The 23,218-nt window shown below is 39.0% G+C and overlaps 1 protein-coding gene across 2 annotated transcripts in view; it reads right to left on the bottom strand.

Moving 5' to 3' along the window:
* ctnna2 (catenin (cadherin-associated protein), alpha 2) overlaps nucleotides 1-23,218 on the bottom strand; it is a 291,364-nt gene that overhangs the window by 204,704 nt on the left and 63,442 nt on the right. The window lies entirely within an intron of this gene.

The raw sequence follows: 23,218 nt of genomic DNA, 5'->3' as shown, positions 1-23,218 counted from the left end.
TACAGTGTACTAGTTAAAGCGTTTAAAGCTTAGTAGGAGAGTCGAGCATATCAAAAAAGTAGGACAATGTGCCCCTTTCTGCATACATAACTAGTGTTTTTACAAGTGTTTTATTTCAGTGACAGGTGTACAACATCGGGAAAAACTACACACAAACTTCGATAATGATTTAAGCAAAAAGATTCTGTCACCTCTCACTTTCTGTGACTGTGATCTGATACCACTTGATGACGCAGTGACAAGGTAACTAAACTCCCGGCATCCCATTGTTCGTCCTTATTTCTCTCTTCCCCCTTTACTCTATCCTCTCCGCTTGTCCACACATTAAAGTGTGGCACAGGAGCACCACTAATGCACGTAAACAGCTGAGGTTGCCGTCTGCAGCTTTAGACACAAAGTCTGCCAACTAACTTTACACAAAAGGAAAGTTAACGCAGAGCCGTTAAAACTGCAAAGCATTGGAGCGAAACACCTTTCCTTCCTGCAACCTGCATAAGCGGACACCGCACGGCAAAGACTTACTGGACGATGGAAAACCACTTTTCCCAGCCACAAAGACTCAACACACCAGCAACTCTTCCTCACCTTCCTTTGATGGAGTGTAACGTACTGCATAGACAGTTTCAGATAACTTAACAGTGTTAACAGCTAAGCTAGCCAGTTAATGTTAATAACTCCTAACCTTTTAACTCGGCACTGTTCATCTAAGTTCACACACACACACATATACCTCAATTCAGCTACAAACCTCAGTGCATGCATGAGGAGAGGAAGCTCGACATGCCCTTTGCCAACAATGACACACACATACACACACACACACACACACACACAGCACCTACAATTCCATGCATGAAAAGAAAAATAGGCCTGGTACCATTAAGGTTTGGAACCATCTTAGATGTTTGCTTACAATAGTAATTAATAATAATAGCTTTGAAATATTGAGTGAGAAAGTTGCATTTTCTCCTCCTATAAAATGTTTTGTAATAAATCCCCTCAAGGATAAAATTGAAGCCAAACTAAAAAGAATCTTCTTGTTAAAAACCCACAACTAAATCACTTTTTTCTTTCACGCCAAACATTTGTAATTACTAATATGAATCAGATGTTCATAATAGCATTATATTTGCTTTAAGAACATGAAATGCTTCCACTGTGTTTTAATACATTGGCAAACAGCAGTCAAAAATTCAGTGAGGTTTGTCTACAAATGTATTAAGAATTATGGAAATTGAAGCACTGAATGAGGCTGAATCGCTACAGGGATAGTCAGCTACCATTACTACGATAGACAAAACCAGGGATACATAAAAAAGGTCGAACACAGGGTAGCTTGACCTGGAGATAATACATTTAAAGTAACACTCCACCCAAAATCTCTTTGGGCATTAAACACTCCCCGTTGACTTGCAGGTTTCAGGGCTGTCTCTTTGAGGTTGCATTCAGTCTCTTTTATTATGGACCTCTTAAGCTAAATGTGACACCACAGGGATATGCTCCCCTTTCCAAACACCTTATAATGTCAGATTCTTTTATCTGATCTCTGTAGTGGGGAAAGGACTGTATCTTTGAGTTATTATGCCCATACTATTTAAATGTGCTTTCCACAGCAGTTTGGGGCATGATGGTTTTAAGAGGCAAGTTCGTGCTGGACTCTCTAGCTGTATCCATAGAAATCGGCACTCTGCCTTATGCTTCATGTACCCTGTGAGGTGCTCTAACATATTTTAGAGAATTCAGAAAGCAGGTGCATATAGCTTTGACACCAATATACAGCAAGAGGTTGTAATTTTTAGCTTTTCAGCTGTGATGATAAATGCATTCGGAGCCATTTACAGTGTGTTACGTTATCAGTTCACACTGATGAGATGGAAACAAAGTGCTGTTGAGTTTCTTTTGTAAGCAAGGTATGGTGACCCCACATACTGTGTAAAACATTACGTAAGTAACATCCGGAAACGCTACTTAAGGGGACAAGACACGATATAATAAAAACCAGATGGTAGTGGAAGGTGGTGGATGTATTTTTATATGAATAACAATACAATTTGTTACAGTAGGTCCTATCATCTCTTTCTCATTCAGATTCCTATCTTACCTAGAGGCAAAAGCTTTTTTACATATGATTCTAACTGATAGAGTATTATATAGAGCACAGAAGTACTACAGTTTAAACACACGGTATATTGGTTTATCTCTCAAGCCTTCTCTATCAATAATGTGAATCCTGTGGTACTGAAGTCATTTATTGTAATGCTGACTTATCTTGATTTGTTCATTTGAGAGAGATAGGAATATCCATAGATCAGTGACGTAAACACCAATTCTTGAAGCAGAACAACTTGCCTCACAGTTAACTGCTAACAGTGTTTCATCATATCCTCTTTCCATCTTTCTACAGGGGAACATTTACCTAATAGCAATCTGAGTGTAGTCTTCCCATCCTAAGGTTCAACAAAACCAATTAAATAAATGCTTCAAATGCGTCAACGCACTGCCCAACCAAAGTTGAGTTTCATTGTCATATAAGTTGTAAATAAACGAATCATTCACTGATCTTTCTGAGGAGAAAAACCTTAAGATGTGGCTCTGTGGCATACATGACGAGTTTCACAAGTGTTGGGTAATAGCACGGAGCAAAGGTGTAGTGTTTGGTCTCTCCTCAGCCAGTCTAATCCTGGGGCAGGGTGACAGACTGTCAAATGATGCACAATAATATGTAAGGTAAGAGAGTGCAAGCACCAAGCATAACCTACTTTTCATCTTCAGCTGGCAGGAAAGTGCAGTAAATATAAGGTTTTGCAGTAAAAGAGAAAATAGATGGGGAAGGAAGAGAGTTTGGGGGTACAGAAAAAAAGATCAGAGGTAGAGATAGAAGGAGAGAAAATGCAGAGATGAAATGCAAAAAGGGATAAAGAGATAAATACAGAATAGGAAAAAAAATGTCAGAGAAAGACATTTGATAGTGGTACAACATAAAAGACAAGAAATCTGACTTACAACAGTAGATGTTTTTTTGTTTTTTTTTTACTGTCCTAGACTATGCTGGGAGTGAATGACCTTGTAAATTCCTGACATTACTTGCACAGAGTTTCAAAACTGTTCTTGTGCCTGTACATTTCCTCAAAGATACCATGACTATAGACTAAAGTGTTAAGACATGTGTCATGTATATCCTGAATGTAACTTGTTTACTTAGGCTTTAAATGGTAACATATTTTGACTGACATTTTCCAGGATCATTTGGAAAATATGAATTCTTGATTAATTTGTCTAAAAGTCCAGCTATGCCAGAATTGGTGAATGCAAGCATATGTAATGTCTTAAACAGTAAATAATTCACACAGTGACATTGTAGTCAATTTTGTGGGAAAAACTAATTGTCATGTTTCTTGTCTTATAAATGTCATTGTTTTTCTGTTTCACAAGACTATAGATAGATAGATCAAGAGTATAGATCCAATAATAAGATCCAGTAATTGTGAGGTAGTGGCTCATAATTGGAAGCTACGTCCTAACTATAAGATATGGAGGCTATAATCACAAGAACATTTTGGGCGAAGGCAATACATTCCCATAAGACACACGCAGAAACTTAAAATATTTCCCATTTAGTTGATCTCTTTGTAATGAAAATGTAAAAAACATCCCTTGTTCCCAGTCTTCCCTTGTTGTGGTATGGGCTATCCTTATGTTGACATCTACATCAGAAATTAGAGCTTTAAGAAGGCAAAAAAGTAATAAAGCTCAATACACTGCGGATCTCAACAAAGAAAGATGCAAAGAAGAAAAGAACATCAAGGGAAACTGAGAACATCTCTTATTCTACTCAATTGTTATTCCACACAGCATGTCAGGTTGCAATTATCACTGGGAGTTGGTAATAGGCAGAGAGTAGAAAGAGTAGCAAATGCTGGGTTGACAAAGGCTGAGAGGTTTTCAAGGTAATTGGCAATGGCTCAAGTCATCTTCCAAGAAGCTCACAAATGTGACTGATAATGTCACTTCTCACCATGAGTTTCAGTGTTACACCCATTTTTTGAGACTTGTGTTGTCTTTGAAGGTCCAAACTAGCCAGTACTTGTAAAAAGTATCTCTGACAAGTGCACACAGTAAATAATGACTCTGAGAAAAAGCTACAATCAAAGCCCATACAATTCAAAGCGTCCTTATATCCAACTAAAACCTTATGTTTCAACATACTGTGGCACCTCAGTATAGGGGTGGGAGAAATATTCAACTCATTGATGCCTTGTGATTTTTGCTTGCATGATTATGTCTCGATACAGAAAAGTCAATGATCGGACATTTTAGAAATGAATTCTCTACATTATGATCGTCTGTAACAATACAGTACCTAGCTGCAGACAAAATGGCAGACCTCCACACAAGCATGTGCAAGAGTCCTTACGGCTGAACGTTCCTGAACCAACTGGATGGTGAGAAGTAACGGATGAGAACATGGGAGTCGTGTTTATGTTTTAAGCTAGGCTAACCATTAGCTAAAGAAGTGTGTGAAGATGGCTGAGCGTGAGCAACCAGCGCGAGCAACCAAAGATGCATAAGATCTGACTGGAAGCCCCTAGCTTAGCAAGAGTTCTTTTATCAAGTGATTTAGAACATGCTGAAGTCTGTGCACTGTTAATTTACTGCAATGTTGGTGCTACAGGCACACTTCTGTTTCTTATCTTGTTGGTTCTTTGCAGTTCTGATGTTGGCAAATGTAATCTTCTAGCTGACACATATCTTGTCCCTACTATAAATATAAGATAACAGAAGTAAATTAATCAATTTATGGATTATTACAAATATACTATGTTTTAAAAGTAGGAAGTAGTCACACAGTGAGAAAAAAATAAATCATGGGGTCATACATAGAAACAAAATGTTGATACATCAAGATGCATTGATAGTCGTTTTATAATGTTATTGTAGCCCTCTGAATCGGAATCAAAAGTGCCAGATTAGCCCACCTACCTCACTATGACTGTTTCCTTTATAGAGTATATGTATATGATACAGTATATTCCATATAAAAATAAAATATTTTAAAAATCCTTAAAGAAAAATGTATCTTAGCATAATGCTAGGTCAGATGTGCTCTTTGCTTTTTGTAATGTACTGAGCAGTGTGCTTTCCATCTCCATTTTGGAAAAAGATATGTCGTTTTTTTGAAAGGTTGTTTGCACGGCGCAGTTAGACAGATCTTACCTGCAGGTGATGAAAGAGTTAAGTTTTTTTCCTCAAGTCTAGGCCAGGCTTCAAGCCTGTAATTCACTGTAAATGTTGATTTTGACAGTGTATCAGGGCCAGAGGCATCCTTATGTTTGCCCCACCAAGGGTGAGGTTATTAGTTTGACCCCACTTTGGGGCATTAACCAGTGAGACAGGGAACATGTCACATCAGCCTATGTCGAATGTGCCTTCCAGGACTTTCCAATATTTGATGACAACTATTTTGTCTAAGAGGGAAGTTCAACAAAGTCTTAACATACCACTGTATTGCCTCTGGTGACCCTATTCCAGGGTTCAAGGGCTGTTTAGTTGTGACTATTACACTGTTTGACAAAGCTCTACCCACGCTTGCCTAGGAGGGGCATTAGTCATAACCTACTCTCTGATTGATTAACCTAATGAAGAGCGCCTGACTCCGGGTTAAGGTTTGGCCTTCCATTGCCATTCAACTGAAGGCAACTAAAACAGGTGTGAAATGATGTGTGGTTGTGGTAAATAGCAGTAGAATTAGTTCTGTCACTTTAAAACCACTAATGGCCAATAAGAAATAGAAAAAAAGTAAGATTTACAAATGAGTGGGTATCTGTAAGTTGATTTACACTTGTGATCACATGACTAACAACATTAAATTTCAGCATAAACAATAATATCATCATGCCCTCCCATTAGTGTAAGAAACTCAAACTCCTGCTTGATGGAGCCTCGAAAATGTTTATCTGTGTTGTCGCATACTAGCAGGAATTGGCCACCTGTGCATGAATGTGAGTGTAGGCGTGTGTATAGGCAGATACAGTGTGTGCAGATTTGTTCCCATACCTCCGCTCAACATTTTCAAAGCATCAGAGCTGGTAAACAATGCACACCAAGAAACGAGTGGACATGTGTGCTATATTATTTTGTGGCTTGCTCACTGATGTCTTGTACCAATAAGTACTTTACACTTTAGCCATCACCATGGTGACCAGATTGTGGGCAAGTCAATAATATATACACCAACCTTTACATTGTCAATGTTTTCCTGTGACCCGTGATTTATATTTCCTTTGAGACAGTAATAAAGTTGCTGTTACAGTTGACGTATACAACTTGGCTTTTTGGCTCTTAAGATAAAAAAGTAATTTAGGCACACAGTATGCTTGTGCAATAGTGATTTCATCTATCCATCCATTCACCTAGTGGACCTCCTATAGCACACTAAATGTTTCAAAGCTGAGCATTTACAATGTTTTTATATTGTAAAGGAAGCTAAACTGGGTAGTGCTTAATCTTTTATATACAAAAACAGTAGGACATCTGAGCAAAGAGACCTAAATACATTTAATCCTTACAGGACACCATCTACTAAATTCTACTGAATGTTTTATACAATACTATAGGGGAAGTAAAGTCAGTAAAACGTAAATAATGTAGGTAAAAAAAACACCTTCAATAAGCCTCATGGGTCAGCAGACACAATGAGAGAAAACCAAAACCACAAATTCATGTTAAATCACTTTGGTCACAGGAATGGGAACAGAAATGTATAGTAGTATCACTGTAAAGAATAAGATGTATAAAACCTGGACAAAGTTATTTCTTGATTAAAAATAGAAATAAATGATATATATATAGTCCCAAAAAGTAAAAATTGTAATCAACGTTGTGGTGCCAAAATTGGAGCTAATTGAACCATCAGCTACCAACAGAGTCCACTGTAATAGTGATTAAAAAACATGTCATGTACCACCCTTTATAATACAAGTTTCAAACATTCTATGTTTAGTTGGCCTAAAGTTTGGAAAACATTTGGATTCTATCAGAAGAAAAGATTTGTAAGATCTGTCAGACAGCAATTATGTACAGCAGTAGCACGACAAATCTTAACACGACGAGTTCTTGTTGACGAGTCTGTGGATGCTACAACTTAGCTACAACTCGGCAAGGTCTAAGGTAATCACAGAATAAAAGTCTTGTTTTGTCTATTGGAAAAGCAATAAACAAAATGACATGTAACTTTGAAATTATATATTTGTCTTCCTTTTTTTCCCATTCCATTAAGAAAAAGAATACCTGGGTACCTCTGGTATTTTATAAAATATATTCATAAGAAGGTAAGCAATGTCACTTTTATATAAGTGTATCGTCCCTGGCTCGTAATGTAGCCCTAGATACATATCAGATTGTCTTAGAAGAGGAAGATGCACACCCCTCAAATATAGTTAATTAAGAGATAATCAAGATCAGCAAAAGCTAACAGGGATGTAAATATATAAGCCCAACTAACACATATTTTATCTCCTCCTGGATGTTCATTGGCATACTGTTCAGTAGCTTGACCTCAAATGAAATGTAAAAGTCTACTTTTGTTCATCGCTGTAATTGTCTTCTCTTGGTCCTTGGGGACCTAAATGAATTATTAAGTTGAGTGGTATTGTCCTGTTTGTTGCAGCATGTAGCAAACATGCATTGCTATGGAATATAGCAAAATGCCCTTTGACTTGTAAATATACCACACAAATCACATTAAAAGTCAAAAAGTAAAGCATGCTTAAATAAGTAATAAAGAAAAGATAAAGAAAAGCAAATTGGGGCAGAGAAAGGAAAAGACACATGAATAAGTAAAATAGTGTAACCAGCAGGAAATAAAGCTAAAAGCAATGTATTCCTAAAATAGTGAGTTCACGCCCCACTGTGGTCAGTCTGAATACATTTTCACAGTAAAGCTATGTCACTAGTGTTTCCCCTCTGAAACATGTGCACATACACATGTTTGTTCAAGCTCAGCTGAAACATGAACAAGACTGGAATTACTGTACACGTTAATTAGAACTGCACTTTGAACATCAACGAAAGCCGTCCCAACTGCCAACAGAGACATGTTCAGTCAACAATCCCACTCTATTCTCCAGATGTCTTCAGCGAGTTTATGAATATTTTTTTGCAGTGTTGTTTATTTGGATATGAGGTGAAAGAGGGGGGAAGAATCGAGACAAGATCCAAAGGAACAACAATCCAACACGCAACACATACAAAATAGTTTACCAGCATAAAACGTACCACTTTCGCACACACACATTTAGAAATGAGATAATTCCTGGTGGTCAGACCATCTTGATTAATGATTGAATGTGACCTGCTTTGTGTAGGCTATACGTAAGGGAAGGTTTCACAGTTCTGCATATAATCAACTTGATTAGGGAAAAGAAATAACTTTCAGTATAATCAACATTTTTACATAACATTGACAAATTTAGTTCTCTGTGGGCAATGCCTGAAACTCATACTCAAATGCACGTTGTTTGAATGTTTATATCATTCGAGCCGCCAAGAGTCCCTCTTCGGCAACCCTATGCCTGTCTCATCGCAAGTCTAACTCGTTCCCCCGGGTTTGTACTGCTTGACATCTCATTGCTTTTCCCCTTTTGTTTTTTTTGCCTCGATACATTTGCTCAAAAAGTGAAACAGTGATAGCAGACAAAATGACACGCCAATTCACAGCTGTTTCAATGGGAGAGCAATTATTTCCTGGCTCAGGCATATCTACTATGTCAGGTTCGGAAACAGAACTAAGAAAGTGACTATTGTCTGCATGCAGGCTTTGTTACCATGACAACCTTTGATAAGATACAGTAAGATAAAAGCTGCTTTTTGCTATTTCTTTTTTTCAGTTACTTAAAAACGAACTTAAGGTCACCTGTCTTTGATCAAATGAATAGACATACTATATGATGAGTAGTGCATCGGGCCTGCAGGCAAACACCAAAACTACGATCTCTAAACTAATATGATCTTCAGCAGTGATGCTCATGAAACTGAGGGTATGATATAGCTTCTATTGAAAACCGTGTAGGTTAAATTATGAGTGTGTGCCTGAATGTTTATTAATGTAGCAGATGCACGTAGACAGAGTCATAAATCATACAGCACAGTAGCATAATAAGGCCAACAAGGCTCCTTGCCTGCCCAGGTAATGGTACTTGGAGCAGTGCCCAGTCTCTCCGGTAGTAGACTGTGAATGTGTACCCACAGTAAGCTGAGGAAGCAGTGTCCAATATTTCACTGTATTGGGTGATGGCTTTGGGAATAGTCTTATGACCCTTTGACCTCAAGAACACCAGACAAAAAAAAAAGCACTTGGTTTAAAATGTCAGTTGTGAAATACTGAATTTTTTTTTTTATCAGAATGGTCCTTGATTTTTTTTAAAGATTCATTTTCTTTTTTGTTGTATTAAATTAAGCATTACATTTTCAGCCCTGTTTTCCCTTATACTCCAAAATGACAAACTGCTCTTAAGGCAACCCCCCCCCCGGCTTGCCCTGGAGTTAAAGCCATTAAGGGCAGTGAACACAGTCAAATGAAGCTTTTAGTGCAGGTTCAAGCAGCCAGACAATTATCATTCTAATTTCCTAATCACACTGGGTCTCTGCCTCTCAGTTATTATCCAATGAACTCACTGGTTTATGGTCATGAGCCTCTCTGTCAACCAGTGATCATCCTGGCTGAAGGATATTTAACTATCTCACCTGTTGCATCTTTTTGCTGTCATTTAAATGTATGTCACTATACCCCTCCACCACGAATCACCATTAGTGTCAAAGAACCATCTATGGCTCTCCTGGGGGTTCTCTGAAATGGCTGAAATTGATAGGGCTTTACCCCCATACACACTGACTTCATCATTGGGTCAATGTCCAGTTTTGGTGTCTTCCTTGGTTTAAGTGCAACAATGCTGACAAATTGTATAACTTGTTTAACATATTTGATGCTGGATAATGAGAAATGAGGACGCCTTTTAGAATTGATTTGATAAAAGGATTTGATGTTAGCTCATTAACAAATCCTTATGACTTACACAACAAATTCTGTAGCTTAGTCATGGAAATGTCTCTTCATTGTCTACATATATACATAAACACATCATGTTAAAGGAAATTGCCTGTTAAAACAGTGATAGCCTTAAAATATAAGGAAACAAATAACTGATTAACTAAGAATTATTGTAAGATGTCAAGCTCAGGTGAGAACATTGTTAGCAGTCAAACTGCAGGTAAATTGTCAGTTCGCTAAACATAAGCATGTTTTAGTGTGATTTATTTATTGATTAGCCAGTCTAATGCCAATCAGCAATGTTGTTATGATCTGCAGGTGGAAGCTGCCAAATGAGTCCTACAGATGTTCATTTGGCAGCAGTGTCCAGTTGTTCAAAAGAGGACACATAGTGGGGGTCATCAGCAAAGGCACACCTGCCATCTTCCCCACTAATCTCATTTGATGTGTTCGGGAGATAGGTGGAATCAATGTTTTCTGGAAGTCAGTCTGGGAGTTCAGTTAATAAGCAGGTACTGACGTCTTGGCAAGTTACAGTAAACAACAGATTTCTCAAAAAAAAAATAAAAAAATAAAATAGAAACAACTACCCAAGCTGATGTGGGGAAACGCATTTAAATAAATAAGTAATGACGGAAAGTGTTTCTGCAATGTTAACAGCTAGACACCCCATAAACCTTTAATTACTTAAGCCAAAGTTAAAATTTTCAATGACCAATACAGAATGTACAGGAGTGCTTTCCATTTGTCAATCATTTACTAACAGTAAACACTTCCCTGTTTCCTGCAATAAAAAGATACAACAGTAATTAAATATCATTTGAATTATGTTTAGATTACATACTGTATATTATTCTGTTTACATTTTACTATCTGGGGCTTGAATCTCTCTATAAACTCAGTTGTTCTGTTAGTATGTAGCTTATACTGTAAACATATTTCAGATTTTGAAATGTACAACATTTTTTAGATCTCATTGGGGCCCACTGCTGTTTTGTAAAAAAGTATACCAAGTTGCTATTGTATAAAAACTTCTTAGCTATACCAAAGTAGGTAATTAATAGAAGCCTCACAGAAGACAAAAGGTATAACAGCTATTCACCGAGACAATTGGTACCAATCTCCAGGTTTTATGTCCCTAAGACAGACTCATTGTTGTAAGTGGAAGTGATTATGTTTTCCATCTAACAACAGCAAACAAAACAAAAAGCAATGAAGCACAAAGATTACACATCAGTCAGTCTTCTGAGATTCTGCAACATGCTCAGGGAGAACAGGCGATTTACTGACCCCCGGCCCAGGTTTAGTGAGTCTGTGCATAAGATCTCGTTACAGACAGAAATTCCTCTTCCCTCACTCTCAGAACCAATCTCTAAATACCTATGACAGTGGCCTTCACAGTTTAGCCGGGGCCAAGATGTCAGTAAGTAGAAGTACTGATAGTGCCATATCTGCTAGCCACCTACTGCCTTCACAACAAGGAAGCAGTACGAAAAGAAAAAAAAAAACAATAATGTAATATTGCATTTTCTGTTATCTCATCATCAGGTGTGAGACTTTTTTTCTCCACCGGCTCATACCCAGTGACACCTGCAAAAGAACACCCAAGTGCTCTTCACACATTAACTACCAAGAATATATATATATATATATATACATATATATATATATATATAAAGTTACCTGTTAATTATGTTCCAGAGCTATCCTTTCAGATTAAAAGACCTTTATATTACATACACGCAGTGGTTCAGTTACTTGCATGACATTACCCCCTCAGCCAGGGGGGCTTCTCTGTGCTGGTATTAACTCCAGGCTGTGACTGTCTACACGCCATAATGAGTGGAGCATTAGAGGGGATTGCACGATCTTGTGAGCGTAGAGGGGAAGTGGGGTGTGACGCCCCCTGCCTCCAGCTGAGCACGGCACACAGATGTTTAAGCCTGAGTTCTTGACCTCTGGTGATGCCCATATATAGTCAGAGATGGTGGATAACATGGCAGTTTATTTCTAGCTGTGGCCCTAAGAGCTGTTGCAAAAAGTAACGGTACAGGAACATGTCAGGGAAAATTCAAAGAGATCCCATTTTTTAAAGGACTACAAACTAACTACCTCCCGGCTTCCACAGTCATCGCACATGCCACATCACCTTTAAATACGCCACAAAAGGTTTTTGGGGGGAGGGGGTAATTATTGCCATCGTGTCTCGACTGCTAATACCTATTCATTCAGGATAATTCACCACAAGTACAATGAAAAAAAGGTAATTAAAAAATTACAGGGATATAAATATTCCATTAACATTTAAATTTATGTTTGTTTGTCTTTCCCTTTGCTCTTTCGGGCTGGCTGAGAAAAAAGGGTGGCAGAGGAAAAGAGGACTTTAATAATTACACAGCAGGGGCTTGAGTAGACCCCCTCATATGTTTTGTAGCAGTATTAGACTGATGCCACTGTGTCTTAATGAAGATTAAGACTACTCTCAATACGGCAAGGTGTCTGAACTTCCTCAGTGACCAGGGAAAATGATGTTGCACACACTGTCTACGCAGCCCACGGTGTTGTCATGACACCATACATCTGATGTGCTATCAGACATGCAGACACGCAGTAACAAAGGCTTTTGCATTCAGTGGAGCTGCCATAGCACCACTGTATAAATAACTGATGGACAGTTTGGGATAAGGCATCAAAGACTGATTTATTTCTGTGTATCTCCTACTCTTTGAGCGCCTGTGGGTGAAATGCTAATCAGACTACTAGCAATAGAGATCTCTTGAGGTCAGGAGCTGGTTGCATCAGTTGTTCTTAAGTTCAGACATAGTGTACTTAGAATGTAAGTGTTCACTAAATGGAGATTAACACATTGCTGATTTGAAAGCGCATACTAGCATAAACCAGTTCTGAAGTAGACATTAGTTGTTACCAAATAATAGTTACTCAATAGTAACTGAACCAACTGGCAAAACTAAAAATCAAACATTGTTTAGAGTGAAATATTATGTTTGTCATATCTGATCTAACACATGTTGAAATTACTGTTTAAAGAATATGGCCCCTAGACTATTCTTTACTAAGATGCACTGGTGCACACTGGTTGAGTAAATCACTTTGAAAGTAGCTTGTAGTTACTAAGAGCTTAAGTAGGACTGTACTCACAAACCTAGTGATGCATTTATGAATAGCTGGTAAGACCCAATCCAGATTCTTATTTAACTGTTGATTTTTTAAATAGAATAATTAAAAATAGTGCTTCAAACTGCATTTATTCTGATGCTTTTCCTCCATTGTTTGCTGAAATGAATGAATATACAGCTCTTCATGCACACAAGAGACACTGAGTGACAGAAGAAGAAACAGAAGTGACGAGAGAGAAGGAGCAAGGGAGAGAGAGAGAGAGATTTTTTACACAGTCATGATTGAAGGCTAAAAGTTCTTACTAGCATGCCCCGGGGGCGGACAGGCAATCTGGAGTACTAGAACTTTTCCTGGTGGGTTGCTTCAGTGTCCAATGCGTCCAATGCTGTTTGATTCTTCATCACACAGATGTCTATCACTACAGTCTTTGGCTCTGTGGTTTCAGTATCTTTTTTCATCACATTCTGCTACTGGTGCATGGGTAAAACGTCTCTCCTTTTCTGCTCATGATGTGAAAAAAATAGACCAATTTGGAGTGGACGTCACCATTATGTCACTGCAGTTCAGCACGCATTGTGGTGTCATAAAAACAGCAGAAAAGAGAAACTGAGAGAAACAGGGAGATCCCCGTCCCGGAATAAAGAAAAAAAATGTCTAGTTGTGGGATTGAAATTAGTCTAACACAAAGATTAGTCCATAGTCAAAGCTAGCATTACTGCAAAGCTTGACATATAATGTGGTTTTAATGTTAGCTTGCTTGCTAACGCTGAATTGCTAGCTGACGTAGCAAAATAGTTCTACCCCAACAATAAAGGATGTAATGTTGCTTTGTCAGTATCATGGATCACTTTAGCTAGTGAAGTAATTTGGCAAGCTAGCCCAAAAACATATCCACTTGAGCGAGCAAGCAAATTAAAGTTAGCCATCCTGCTACAACCTGGCCGCCTGTATACGGCGCCAGCTGCCCCGTAACGCCAGTGGATAAAGTCAGCTAATTCACCAGGATTTGGTTGGTAAATTTGCTGCCTTGCTGTTTGCAGGTTGCTTTGTCAGCTGCCATTGCGGCACTGCAGCTGGCTTTCTAACCTTAGCTTGTTTGCTCGCTAACATCAGTGCTAGCACAATACTATCTAAGTGGATATGATATTTGGCTAGCCTGCCAAATTATTTCACCAGCTAACATGATATATGATACTAACTTCTGTATTATGACAAACAGTGCTGATTTGGAAGGATTATAACTGACACTTGCTTTCTACTGGCCAAGAGCATATTCAAGGCAGGGGCTGAGGAGTGTAGGAGGAGTTGGAGCTGGAGTTGGCTGGCTTGTGTCAGGCGTTGGTTGCTTTGGCGCATAGGAACAGAGAGTACATACTACAGACACTGTTGTAACGTTATTCTTAATATAATTTGTAATAGCAGTCAGTGTTCATTTCAGTGTTCAGCTTGGTGTATGTCATGTCACTGTTTTGGCTGATGCCTATGATGGTGTGAGCACTGCGATTAGCTGAACATTGCTAGCTACTGCAGAACTGTCACTTTTACCAGTTAGGCCCCGCCCATAAAAATATGTCATCACTGTTTATAAACCCCCAAAAAATATCTATATGATCATTAGAGAGAATATTAAACAATTTGTTTAACATATTGTATGTAATAGACCACATTGTTGCTACTGCATCACGCAAATAGGTACATGAAAAAAATATATTTTTATTGTACCTATTTGTTTATGGAACATAAATCCAAATTCTTCATCTGACCGCCCAACAATACAAACAGCCCTCAGACTGTCAACAGAATAACAAACCAGACGCTTTGCCTTACAATAGCATCGGGAGGACCTGTCCAGTTTCCTCTGGAGCAGACAAAAATATACATATCCTCCATAATTGAAAACCGTGCAGGCACATGGGGACTTGTCTCCATTTGAATATGAATGCAGTTTTCATTTCATTTTCTGCTTTTTCAAATTCTGTCGAGCGAAAATGATAACCCCAAACCTCACTCACTGCCACCCTTTCTATAGAAATCATTCTGCTAGACAGTGTCTCTGTCCCTCCCAATGACCCAGCCCCCTTCACCCTTTCTCTTTTGTATAAATCAGCTGTTCTCAAAATCAGCACATACAATGGCTTTTGGGACTTCAAAAAAGCTTTTCCTCTATAAAAATCTTGAGGACGTGTTTCTACTGTATATGCGGGGAAAAAAAGTAAGATTCCATATTTTTCTAACCTGGATTTTATTATCATATTGGTCAATGTAGCTATTGGTATGTGTAACAATGTACTCGTCCTTGTCATTGTAAAAAGTGGACACAACTACTTGGTTGGGAAAAAACCCTATAACAGAGTAAACAAGTCCAGTCTTAACTTAACTATCAAAAACTTGGGCTTGAATGTTTATAAAAAGGTCATTTTTCAGTGTAATTACCCAATTATCCATTATTGGCTTTTCGTGCTGCAGAGCCTCACCTATGGTTAAACCCACAGGCTGACCTGAATGTCGAACTTTACAGTGGGATGTGGGATGTGACTTATAGCCAGTTCAACTGAGAGGTCTTACACAATGAGAATTCATGCAGAGAGTCCAAGAAGGAACAACAAGAAGGTGTTTTTGTTGTTAAAAAAAAATAAATATTATTATTGGCTAAAACATCAACTATACTGTATGGGGCATGCTGCATGAATTTTGTGTATTGTTTTAAATATAGATTTGGCTGTTTTTTTCTCAAATCAGAATAAACACAAATGTAATGTAAAATATAATGAAATAGTATTGAAAAGAGTATTTTGTCTTAGTATGTTTGACATTATTATGCCCATTTAGACATAAAGGTCCAGTGTGTAACATTTCGGAGGATCTACTGGCAGATATGAAATATAATATTAAGAGCTATGTTTTTATTAGTATATAATCACCTGAAAAAAGGAATTGTTATGTTTTTGTTACCTTAGAATGAGACATTTTTATCTACAGTCTCTATTTTTTATCTACTGCGGGTGGCCTTCCATGGGTTAGCCATGTAGAACTAAATGAAAAAAGACTTTATTGTATGTATTATTATCGTGTGTCATGTAAGCAATAAAACAATTCAGGAAGTATCAGTTAGGTCTCCATAGAACAAGCGCCTTTACACAACCTGCATTCTTTAAATCTGAGAACTCAATACTTACTGCTATCTCACAGTACAGTTAAAGCTGCGATTGACAGATCAGACTGGTGACAGCAGATCAAAAGTGCATGATTGTTTTTATGCTTTCTGCCCCTCTTTCTTTATTGCCTCTCCTACTTTCCTTTGCTGAATTTAATCTATACCTGACCAACAGCATATCTAACGTTTCCCTTCTTTTTTGGCTAGACCTCTGCAAAGTGGGGTCAGCCCTATAAATGCAAAAAAGTCTGTTCCTGACTTATTGAGGGAGTGATGAAGTTACACCACTGGTCGGTCAAGTTTTGGAATTTCTGTGATCTCTCTGTTTTGCTGTTGGTATGTGAGTTATGTCCATTACATGCTGTTTGTTGCTCTTTTATATTGATTTAAGCATGAGGATTTTTTTTTACCTCTATCTCTAGCACTGAGGAGCTGTATTATACAAGTTGGTCCCTATTTTGTTTGTGTGGTGCTCATGCACAAGGATGCAGGTGTGGTTGACACACGACATACTTCTACAAGCAAAATCAGGTGAGAAGACCGCTAGCTAGCAAACAAGATTTAAATACTTAATACTTTGCAAATACTTTATAAGATCTCATCGATACACCCTGTGTTTTAGTGAGTAACAATGGATGTAAAGGTAACTTTTGTTTGTTAATAATAAACTCCACAGGGCATCTTTAACATCTGCTCAGGGACAAATTAAATACATTTTTGCTTTTGTGGATGCTTATATGATTCCATAATGTTAATTTTAGAGGGGCTGTCAGCTCCCTTTACAAATTAAATTAACCTACAGATAGAACAGTGAAGAATAAATGCTGAAATAGCCGATAACGAGGCAGCAGCAGCAGCAGCACAGCATGAAACATAGACATGTTATTTGCACTACCAGACTGAACCAGAACACCCCACTGAACTAGCATTTAATAGAATTAAGGGTTGATGCAAAGGCGGCACAAAAGAAGAAGACTGGCAGTAAATTTGCAAATAATATTTTCTACATCACTCACTTCCTTATTTGCGAAGCATGAAAAGCTTTAGATCAGTGAAACCGCACACTGTTTTCGCACAAGCAGATTACACCATGGTTTTTAACTCAAGATTTACAGTCATTTGTTTGATGTTCAATCGTTTGTTTGGGTTTCACATGATTTGCTAAATGAGAAGGGATGTATCAGCAGAGCATCCACTAGTGAATATGCAGCTGGGTATTTACCTCTGTGTGGAGAGGCAGTGGGGAAGGGGAACAGACAGCCAGTGGTCTTGGCAAGAAAGAAAGGATCATTTTCAAGTTTCTCGTTTAACTGCTGCAGCTTTTGCATGATACAGAAGAGGCTCTCAACCCTCAGCCAAGACTTATTTGCTATTGGATGCCATTGAGGCTGAAAGTGAGAGAACAACTGCACACAATGGCAATGTACACACTGCGGATGCTTTAGTAGGCACCATTACAAGATTTAAAAGACCAGAAAGGGGATAAAGGGAAAAGATGTGGAACTAACAAGATGAAGACATAATGCCGGGAAAGCAAGAGTATGAAAGAGAGCAGTCAATTTCATTTCTGCAAAAGAAGTCTTGACAATGAAAGCTATGCTGGTGAGAGGAGAGGCATCTTCTGACTCTGGCTAAATTAGCATTCAAGGAGTATTTTCTTTTCAACTTGCAAGTTTAAAAAAAAAAAAGAATTTCACAAATTTAAAAGAAAATAAGTCAGTGTTAAACCTTGAGATTATCAAAACAAGAGTTTAATGAGAACCTAAACATGTAATGTCTTGGTAAGGCGAACACGTCCTTGTCCTTCAGGGAAGTTAATGTTTTAAGTTATGTTGTTGTCTGATGAAGCAGACTGCTGCATTAAAATGTAGTTTTCAGTCTCAAAACGTAAGAATTGGAAAACAAACAAAAAAAGAACCAGAGGAGAAAAACTGGCTTTGGTTAGGATCTGGGAGAGCTGGGCTTTGGATCATTGCTGTATGCGGATGTATTTACTGCCACACAACACTCCATTATCTCAAAATGACAGCTAAATTGAGCTGTCAACAAAGCTACACTCATCTAAGCAACTTCACTGGTGCATTAGTGCTTCTTCTAAACGTAGATCAGGGATATGGGGCATCTCTTCCATTCTGGAAGCCACAGGGGGAAATTAGAGAGTTTCTGAGTGCTGTACTATTCAAACAGGCAGGCTGGGCTATTGGTTGGCTTCCCTTCCCTCGAATTGAAATCCTAGCCAGACTGCTAAAATATTTTTATGACTGCTGAAAGTTGAAGTGAAAAGAAAAGAAAGTTAAGCCCAGTGAATCAGCCGAATAAAGTCCTGATGAACAATAGTAGCACACAGTTGATGGTGTGTTATTTAAAGTCAGTACTTCCTTTCTTCCTTTTCTCCTATTTCAACTTCAGCACCAGTAAGGAGAACTGGATTTTATTGGCATTTATAGAGCAGCCACTCTATATATCTCCCAATCCATCTTACTATCGGTTTGTTTATCAACCCAGTCTACTGACTATATATCTATAGAACCTAAGCAGGTAACTGAAGTAAACCAACTTAACCTCCTGTGAATTAAATTTATTGAATATGGGTGTGGTAAATCACTAAGACAATGTCACTATTTCCATTGCAGGCCGTGCAGGACTAGTCCATCCCCTGAGAGACTGTACACCTCATCTACGCCTGGAAAAAACACTGTCTTGTGTAAATGAATGCTTGCTGGATACTTACCACTAAGCATAATTAAAAAGGCTGCTACAAGTGTGCTATAAAGTTTCACGACCTAATGTATGAATGTCAAATTTCAGTAAAATTGGCAGCTAAAGTCTGTAGAGGATAGGATTTTGATAGCATATTCAGTTTGTTTTAGGTCCTCTAAAATGTTTATACCACCGAATGTCTGTAAAACTACTTTCTATACAGTCAGACTTTGAGGTATAGCGAGCTAAGCACCATGTAGACTGAAAATCAGACAAGCAGCTCATTTATAATCTTTTGGTTAGGTTTTTGTCTCAAATCCACCAGGAGTTCCCTGCCAGATCTATCCCCTCGCAGAAAAGCTAGCCTCCATAACAAGACTTTGTGCTTGTGTTTATGCATGTGCATGCCCACATTATTGTCCAGAGCGGTGCGAGAATATGTGTGGGAGAAAATAGTACATTGCAGAAAGTCATTAAAACCTTTTGAGAAGTCCTGTAGCTTTATATGGCTAGCAAGGACAGTCAGATTAGCCTTAAACAGAGAAACTGCCTCCTAGCATGGTTTCTCTGTTTGTGCATTTATATGAATAATAAAAGACAATTTTCACCAGAGGAAGGTTCGTTTCTATACATCAGCCTTTTCTCCTATAGGCTACATATAATTACACATAACTACCCAATCCGTTATACACCAACTGCCTAGTGTGTGTTTATGTGTGTCTGCATACAGTACATGTACTGCATGTGCAAGAGCCAGCATGCTCCCACATCCATGAGACTGAACAGAGCTGAGTGGGCAAGCTGGCAGGTGGGGCTCCTACAGAGAAGACCTTGACTGGAAGGCAAGATACCTTAAAAAAAAAAAAAAAAAAGTTATTTGCTGCACCCACACAGAAATCAACAGGTTTTATGCTGAGAGAGGTCTGAAGATGCAGTGAGGTATTTCACTTTGCTTGTTGTTGCCATTTCATTTAGGGTGGCTGTCCATATATGGAAAGAGTGGTTAGAATATACTCTAACTACTCCGTTAATCATTTCTCTCCTTCTAACGGAGAATGTGAGCCAAGAAAAACAGTGTGAATTTTGCTTATAACATGCAATACTAACAGAGATAAATTTAAGCCAAGCTCGAAAGTCTGGGAACATTTGGGGATGTATTGTTATGATAAACCATCTGATGTATTATGATAAATGTCCTAAAGTACTTTCACTATGTTGTGTGCATCATCAAGACATGTAAATTCAAATTGCCAAAGTACCTTGGCAGAATATCAGTCAGTCTGATCTAACAAGACTAAATCTATAACTGGAGATAAACAAGGAGAGCTGAGTAATTCGAGGAAGCTGAAAACTGAGCTTCATGGGAAAAAAGAAGTGGAAAGGCTAATCACAATGGACCCAAAACTATAAACTCAGACTGTAACTAGTATGGATCTCTGAATCCTGTTTACCAATGACCCCTCCCACTCTCCTTCTGCCTCCTCCACAGCTCGCCTTATTCCCATCAAGACAAGACAGGCAGTGGCTAATTACTGTACAGCAACAAACAAACCAATACTCTATCTCCCTGGTCATGTCCCATTACTTCAGCTTAGTTCCCCTATTCATATTTCTCTTGACAGGTGCATCTGTCCATGGAGAATGAGGCAGTGTTTTAATCGGCAGGCAGAGGATGTCGTAATTTAGAGGCGTACCTCTGGGCTAACACGTGGCTCAGCCAAGGTGAAAATGACGTTGGGAGTAGAGTTTTATTGAACACAACAGGGTTCTTGTCAATAATGCTGCCACTTGGCATTGCGTTCGATGCCGTTATTAATGCTTGGGGTCCGTTCGCATCTGTACATGATTGTGCATCAGTGCATGTTTAAGTCTGACCTTCGGCAGCAGGTATCAGCGGATGCAATAATCAGTATACACTCTTTCCTCTCTGCCAGTTTCTCACAGGCAACTGAAGAATGTGTTGAACACCCACATGTTCAGGCTCCGAATCAATGTGAGTCAAGGAGAGTGAAAAATCGGGGGGAAGGAGAGACAATGCGGCGGGAGACAGCGGCAGACTCGGCGCGTGTCTGAGCAGGCGCATGTGTGCAACAGAAGAAGAGGAAAGCGGGGAGAGAAATAAGAGAGAGCTTGAAATGAGACAGCAAGGATAGGAGTGCACAGATTGATATAGCAATTACCAAGAAAGCTATCCCTCAGTTAGGAATACATCTACATACATTAGAGCCGGGTTGCTCTCCAGCCACTGTTTCTCTGAGGTTGGCTCAGCAAGCGTCTCATACACAAGCGAGGCACGCGAAAAGGTCATCACTGGGCAGTCACTGTGCGCACACACTAACAATGAAGACCCCATCTATCGTGCATGTTGCTCATACTAGCGGAGAAAGAGATCCATCTTTTTGGCAAGGGAAGAATAAAAAACTAATTCCCAAAAAAGAAAACCACAAGTCTATCTTCATGCACAGGTATATTGCACAGATAAAGAATGTTAGACAAAAAGAGAAAGATCAGCTTCTCTGCACTGGTCTGATGTCTATAATTTTTATTGGAATACCACAATAGCTGTTATTCAAAGAGTGTCTCAGTGTGTCGTGCCATAAACATTAACATGGTCAATTACTTGTCCCTGCACAGATGGACGTATGCAGCATTCGGCAAGCGACTTACACTTGGAAGCAACGCTTGCCACAGTGAGATTCAAAGGACTGGATTGGTGTCCCTGAGTTAGCAAGCAAATCCGGTTATAGTTAGCCTATAATGTATGCAAAGTGAGGACGGGCATATGCTTGAGCTGTGTGACTACAGGCCCTGCAATATATAGAGAGAGAGTTTTGCATGAAAATACAATGCTGCTACCAAATTAGAGTGTGCATGTAAGCACACTAGCATTTCAAACACTCTGTTGGTTCAAGACACAACAGACAATGAGAACAAAAGAGAGAAAGGGAGAGAGAGGGAGGAAAGAGGACGGGAGAAGACGACAGAGAGGTGAGGGGGAGTGAGAGAGATGCTGTGTAAATAACTCCCCTAAAAAAGAAGAAAGAGGTAGAGGACAAGCAGATGGAAATAAAAAAAAAAAACATGGTAAAATGATCCAGTGCGACTTGGATCTCTGCCGCAGGCTCAAAGCTATGCTCTGCTGGTGTATGCATGTCTGCACTGTGTGTGAATGAAATCTGTTTTTGTGTGCGACTGTGCTCGCATGTGTGCGTGACCATGTGTGTGTGTATAGTACATACACATCAACTGAGCACTATTCACTGTGTTTTTATGACACATAGTTGCAGGTATACAAGAGCTGTGATGACAACAGGACTCGGGTAGGGAAGGTGTGTTGTTCTCTCTTTGCGGGCATGTGGAAGACAGGGAAGCATTACTATCCAACTGATCTAGGCTGAGGGGTCAAATTGGTAGCGCTGTATCCTGGTCAACTCCAATAGTGAATTCTCTTTGACAAAGCTCAATTCAAGGATCTACATCACAACATCTCGGCATCAGACGTTAGCTTCCATCTCATTAATGTTACAAAACCATACAAGGTGATGCAGTTCTCTTGCTCTGAGCAGAGAATGAGCCACCCTGAAAATCTCTGTTTCTAAGGACTTGCAGGAAAAAATGATAAAAATGGAAAAGATAGAGAGAGAGGGTGGGGAATAAAGAGAGGGAAAGGATGGACAAGTGATGAAAGTAATTAAACACTGCCATCTGCTGGCCATGGCATGAACACAGAGTACGAGTCTGAGGCTAATGTATTTGAACAGCTACACCTTTGACCACCTGTTTGCACTGATCCAACGAAAGCAGATGTGACACACAAAGGACACAGCACTGGGCCAAACTCGACATAATAATAAGAAAAAATGTCCAAATTTAAACAAGGCAATAGTTTATCCCTACTCAGAAAGACACAAATTTAATTTGCTGTTCGAGAGAGGAGAAGGAGTACTCGGGACGAGGCAATCATTTTGATGCAATCACAATTATGTTAAAAGACACCATTCCCATCTCCTTCTCTTGGCTCATCTAATCGAAGACAGCAGCAGCAGAGGAATAACAGGAGGACCTTCTATAATTCATCCTTGAACTGGCAGGTGTTTACAGCCGTAGTGTTGTTTTGTTTCTTTCTGTTCTGTCCCGTGTCTCTCTCCAGGTACCGCCCTCCTAACAACCACAGTGTTCAC

The sequence above is a fragment of the Morone saxatilis genome, unplaced genomic scaffold (assembly GCF_004916995.1).
Source record: "Morone saxatilis isolate NCDOM2014 unplaced genomic scaffold, NCSU_SB_2.0 Contig17, whole genome shotgun sequence".
Lineage (NCBI taxonomy): Eukaryota > Metazoa > Chordata > Actinopteri > Moronidae > Morone > Morone saxatilis.
This window is presented reverse-complemented; position numbering and strand designations above follow the sequence as displayed.